The sequence below is a fragment of the Cynara cardunculus genome (genome assembly GCF_001531365.2).
Source record: "Cynara cardunculus var. scolymus isolate 2C chromosome LG 2, CcrdV1, whole genome shotgun sequence".
Taxonomy (NCBI): Eukaryota; Viridiplantae; Streptophyta; class Magnoliopsida; order Asterales; family Asteraceae; genus Cynara; species Cynara cardunculus.
Window position 1 is genome coordinate 58,090,218 of NC_037529.1, and position 6,525 is coordinate 58,096,742.

A 6,525-nucleotide genomic window follows, 5' to 3' on the forward strand; every position below is an offset into this window, starting at 1 on the left:
TGCCAAAAATTAAACAAGTGGAACATCTTAAAAAAAAAAAACCCATCATATTCACATCCGTCTAACAATGACATTTAATCAAGTTGAACCGTCTTGTCACAACTACTACCTTCTCTATCTTTCTCAACAGTATTTTTTCGTAGGTTGTTCAAACTTATCCTTTCGCTTGCTTCCCTTTTTCGGGATGAGTTTTGATCATGATTCCACTTGAGATGGTTGTTATTCAATTTAATGAACAACTTAGTATGGAATATATATATATATATATATATATAATATTAAAGGAGAAACCAAACATAATGAGGTGACACTCTAATGCTTAGAACTTTTCCTATATTTTTTTCTCTATTTTTTGATTTTTTTAAATGTTGAATATGTTTTTTTTGTAATTTTATATACCCAAGTTTAACCTCCAACTCTTGATTTGCTTTTCCATTTACTTTCTTAATGAAATTTGTTTTTCAAAGTTTCAATAATAAACAAAATGAAATCCTAGAAATTCTTTTGGTGGGGGATGAAGAAGGTGAAAGTTGAAGAAGAATGCAAATGTTTTAAAAGGTATATATAAATTATATTAATTAAAAATGTGATTTGTTATTACATATTTCTTTTTCAATATTGTTGGATTTGTTGTTATCATATGATATGATTGTGTTTACGATTGGATCATATAAATTCGAATAGGATTTTGATATTTTGTAATCACAAGATATGATAATTTTCTTTCGAATTTAAACTTTATTAACAATAACTATTTATACGTGATTGATAATTACGTTAAATTTTGAGTACTTAAAAAAAATTCAATTGACATAAATCATTCGATGAGTAATGAAGAAATAAGAGTTGAATAAAACTTAAAAGATTTTTAAAATGTATGTAAAATTATATTATTTAGAAAATGTGATTTGTTATTACATATTTCTTTTTTTCAATATTGTTGGATTTGTTGTTATCGTAGGACATGATTGTGTTAACGATTGGATCATATAAATTCGAATAAAATCTTGATATTTTATGATTACAAGATATTATAAAAAATGAATTTAAACTCCGTTGACAATAATTATTTTAAGTGATTGATATACATCAAAAAAAAAAAAAATATATATATATATATATATATTTATATATTAAAGGAGAAACCAAATACAATAGGTATCTTCCTCTAAATATTATAAACTTATCTTTCTTTTTTCCTAGATTTTTGAATTTTTTAAAATATTTGATGTGTAAAAGACTTTTCCATCCCTATTTTTAAAACATGAAATTTATTAAAATAGGGTTGTTTTGATAATTTTAAAAAACTTAACCTCCAATCTTTTCCTCTTCATTCATGGAGATGATACCTCTAAACACTTCCAGGTGCTCCTACATGATTTGTTAATATTTTTATAACATTAAATAAATTATATTATTCTAACCCTAAATGATAAATATGTATTTCATTATAATAAGACTTCTTTGATTATTTCCAACTTAATTAACTTTAACTTTCATATTGCATAAATTCACAGAGATATTCATTATACTATTTTCATATACTAATTAAAATAAACTTACAATAAATGGTGCCGCACATTGTCACAAGATGATTTTTTAAAATAGATTTTCTCATTATTTTGAATTTATGAAATGTTAAATAGGTTCAATATTTTTTTACCCATGAATGAAAACTTTGGATTTCATTATTTTCTCCAGCATGAAAACAAAATTTTCCAAGCCGGAGATGTTCTTAATTGAGCATTTGGCATCATTATTTATAGAGTTTTGTTATTATAAATTTTCTTCTACATCTATTATATTTATAGAATTTCTCAATTTGTATTTTTTATGTCATTCTTTGTATTATAAAAATTTGACAAAAATATATCGGAATTAGTATCAAATTAATTATTTAAAATTCCTCATTTTTTGTGTAATTTTTAATTCAATTTTTTATTATAATTTAATTTAGATTCAACTAGAAGCGTACTCGCGTAATGCAGCGAAATACATCGTGATTTTAATATTTCATTTTATTATTTATCTCAGCTGATGTTATAATATGACTTTATGTAATTTTGAGAAAACGATGATGTTTTTATTTTTGAATAAAATATATGTTTGAAGATATCATAAAAATTTGACAAAAATATATCGATATTAGTATCAAATTAACTATTTGAAATTACTCATTTTTTAATTCAATTTTTTAGTAATTTAATTTATGTACAATAACGAATTAATTCATATTTGGTTTCTCCGGAAGGCGTGGATCCTGAAATTCCACACTACATAGAAAATGGACCATATATACCATGTGTTATTTCTCCAGCTGTTCCTGAAACAGCTACGACTGCCGCGATTACTAAATGGCAGATTCCAAAGCTCCCTCACCAGTGGAGCGATGAAGACAAGAAGAAAATAACTATAGAGACTCGTGCTAGGTCTATAATAGCTATGTCTCTTCCTGACGAGGTTTATCACTCAGTGATGAAACTCAGAACCTCCAAATCCATGTGAGGCACTCTGTGTGTTCAATATGAAGGAACCTCTCAGGTTCAAGAATCAAGGAAGATTAATTTAGTAAGGCAATATGAAAGCTTTCTCTATGGAAAGACTGAGACACTGTCTGAAGTACATCAACATTTTAATTGTCTTCTTATTGATCTTMGGATTGTAGGTAGGGAATATTCTAATTCTGAAACTTTAACTAAGTTTCTAGAATGTCTTCCTGAATGTTGGGACACTTTTACCATATGTCTTAAGATGTCCAATGACATGTCCTTTCTTTCTCTTTCTACTCTCTACGGAATCCTGCTTAATCATGAGCAATCTCGTCAGCTGAAAAGGAATCTAATCAAAGATTCCAGAGAAATGAAAAGCTCTTCGTTAGCTTTGATCTCTGAAGATGCTTCAGCTGAAACCCCTTATTCTTMTTTTTCTTCGTCTCTTCCTCCTGTTGTAATTAYAGAGTTAGAATCTACTAACTMTGAGGATATACCAGAATCTGATCTTGCAGATTTTGATGAATCCCTGGCACTTTTGACTAAATCTTTTAGGAGATTCCCCAACAAAAGCAACTTCCGCAGATCTCCCTTGCTGACCTTAAAGGAAAAGCCAAAGTYTGATAAAATAGACAAGGCTTCAACGATCTGCTACAATTGTCACTGCACTRGACACTTTGCAGATGAATGCAGATCAAAAAAGTYTGTGACGCCATCTTCCAAAACCCCATCCTCCTTCAGGTCCAGGGATGACAAATACCCAAAGCTGAAGGAGAAGTACAAGAAGATGAAGAATCACCAGCGAAAGGCCACGRGTCTTAATGCTGAAKAGCATGATTGGGCTGATTCATCTGATGAGGAAGATACGGCCTATCTTTGCTTAATGGCCAAGGATGTCAAAGAAGAAGCTTCAAAGACATCTACTTCAAATGATCCCTTATCCACTTCTCCTGCTCAGGTATGTATCATGAATGAACCTCCTCCTCCTCCTCCTTCTTCTTCTAGCATTTCTGCACTAGACACGTTGACGATAGATCTTTATAATGCCCTCAATGGCAAATCAAAAGCAAAAATGCTTAATCTTGATCTTCAAGAACAATTGAAGATTTGCCATTTTAAGATCAAGGAGCTGACCAAGGTTGAAGAAAACCTAAAGGATCAGGTCATTGTAAACCAAGTCATCACTGTTGAATGCGAACAGGCTATCGCTGAGCGTGAGCGAGCAATCGCCGAACTCAAGGCTGAGAAGGCTACCATTGAAGGGTGGTGCAAAGCCTCTGTCAAAGCATCTAAGATCATCAACACTCTGATCCCGGGCAAGATAATGATTGGTCTAGGATTTTCCTATGATCAGGAAGAATGTGTCATTGACAGGTCCATGTTTAAGTTTAGTACCTTTGTCTCTTCCATTCCTGACACTTCTTCCTCTCAGCCTTCTTTAACTAAGAGTCATATTGATGGAACTCTTTCGAGTTCTGGTTGCAAAGACAATGGTAAATCTATTGTCATAGCACCTCTTCCTAAGAAGTCTAACAAGTATAATAGATCTAGGTCTATTCCTTCAGCTTGTAAACCTTCTTCTTCAGGGACTAGAAAATCTGAATCCTCTTAGAAGTCTAAGTCTCAGCTCAAGGTGAATGCTTCACCTAAAGACTCCAAAGCCTCAAAGGTTCCTCCAAGAACTAATGAGAAGGGAATCCTTGGAGCTGGTACCTCTTCTAATCTGATACTTCCTGGCCCTAAAGCTATCTTCAGCTATAACAAGTGTAAACACTGTGGTGAAAATACACACATTGCCAGCAAGTGTCCTTCTGCCGCCAAGGCTGGTCCACCCGCTAAGGGCAAGAAAGTAGCTAAGGCTAAAAAATCAACCAAAGCGAAATCATCCACTAAGGCTGCAAAGGCATCCAATGTGTAGAAAGTCACTGGAGCCTCCTCTTCAGGCTCAGTGAAGACAACAACTGCTACTTCTTCATCAAATGTTGTAGTTCCATCCACTGTAGTCTCTTCTTCAAACTCAGTGAAGACTTCCACTGACTCTATCTTACTAGTGTCAGAGGTTGTTCCTCTCTCCACTAAAACCTCTTCAGGTTTAGTGATGCCATCCGCTGACGCTGATTCTTCAGCATCAGTGGATGATGCCTCTAACAGTGCTGGACCCCAATAGTTGGGTACCAATAGCATTTTTAAACTGTTCCCTTGTGCAGAATGTCAAAATCATATGGTATCTAGATAGTGAATGCTCAAGGCATATGACTGGAGACAAATCGTTGCTAATCAACTACAAGGAAGAAAGAAGACCTTCCGTGACCTTCGGAGGTAATGGAAAAGAATATACCAAAGGCTTTGGTATATTAACCAATGGTGCAACCACGTTCAAACGAGTTGCATATGTTGAAGTACTGAAGCACAACCTCCTAAGCATCAGTCAACTGTGTGACAAGGACTACACAGTAAAATTCTCTAAGAATTCATGTTGCGTCTACGACAAAGATGATAAGGTTGCCTTGACTAGTTCTCGCCTGGAGAATGTCTATATCATCAATATGAATTCTACTATCACTGAGAACAGTTGTTTCTTCTCTATGGCCTCGTCAGATATCAACTGGCTATGGCACAAACAGCTCTCTCATCGTAACTTCAAGACACTCAGTGAGTTGTCTAGAAATGATCCTGTCACTGGTCTTCCTCAAAACTCCTTTGCAAAGGAATCTCTTTGCTCAGCATGTGAAAAAGAAAAACACACAAGAGCAAGCTTTAAATCAAAGCAAATCTCTTCAGTGACTGCGCCTCTTCAGCTACTGCACATGAATCTCTTTGGTCCAGCCAATGTACAATCTATCGCTGGAAAGAAGTTTACACTCATCATTGTTGATGAGTATTCCAGATACACTTGGGTCTTCTTTTTCAGATCCAAAGATGAAGTACCTGAAGATATCATTTCGTTCATCAAGAAAATAGAAATACTTAACAACATTAAAATACGATCTATTAGAAGTGACCATGGTACTGAATTCAAAAACAATAATATGGATAACTTCTTTGATGACAAGAGAATTTCTCATAACTTTTCTTCAGTGAGAACTCCTCAGCAAAATGAGGTCGCTGAAAGGAGAAATCGGGACAATCATAGAGGCTGATCGATCAATGCTCAGCGAGTCCCATCTCCCTACTCAATTCTGGGCTGAAGTTGTCAACACCGCTTGTTTCACTTAAAATCGATCGCTGATCGTAAAGAGGTTCAAGAAGACAGCTTATGAACTTTTTCATGGAAGAAAGCCTTATATTAGCTTTCTACACATATTTGGTTGCAGTTGTTATATTCTTAACAACCGTGACCAACTCGGAAAGTTTGACCCCAAAGCTGATGAAGGAATCTTTCTTGGATATTCTTCAGTATCCAAAGCCTTCAGAGTATTCAACAAACGAAGACAGATGATAGAAGAAACTATCCATGTCACCTTTGACGAATCTCAGTCAGCTAATTCAAAACCCATCTTAAATGATGATGATGAATTAGAAAACTGGATGTCCTCTCACTATGGACAACCCGAAGCTTCCTTCAACGTTCCTCTTAACACTGAAGCCCCTGAAGCTGAAGACGATCCACTTATCATTCCAGTTGCAGCTAGTCACTCCAACATATCTTCTTCAGAGATCGCTGCTGTGCTCATTAGTTGTATTCCTCTTTCTACTTTAAACACTGATCAATTAGTGAATGAAATGCCTTCAGCATCTGAACCTATTTCAGTCGCTGAATCTGAGGCTCCTTTAACAATTGTTCCTATTGCTGAAGACACTGCAGCTGAAGCCTCATATTCTGTTTCTGAACTTCCTTACTCAGATGATAATCCTCTACCAGCTCAACGATAGACTAAAGACCATCCAATTCATCAAATTCTTGGTGATCCAGATGCAGGTATCAAGACTCGTCGTGGTCTAGGTAATATATGTCTCTTTGTCAACTTTCTTTCCTTAGTTGAACCCAATAAAATCAATGATGCTATCTCAGACTAGGGATGGGAATGGACCCCGA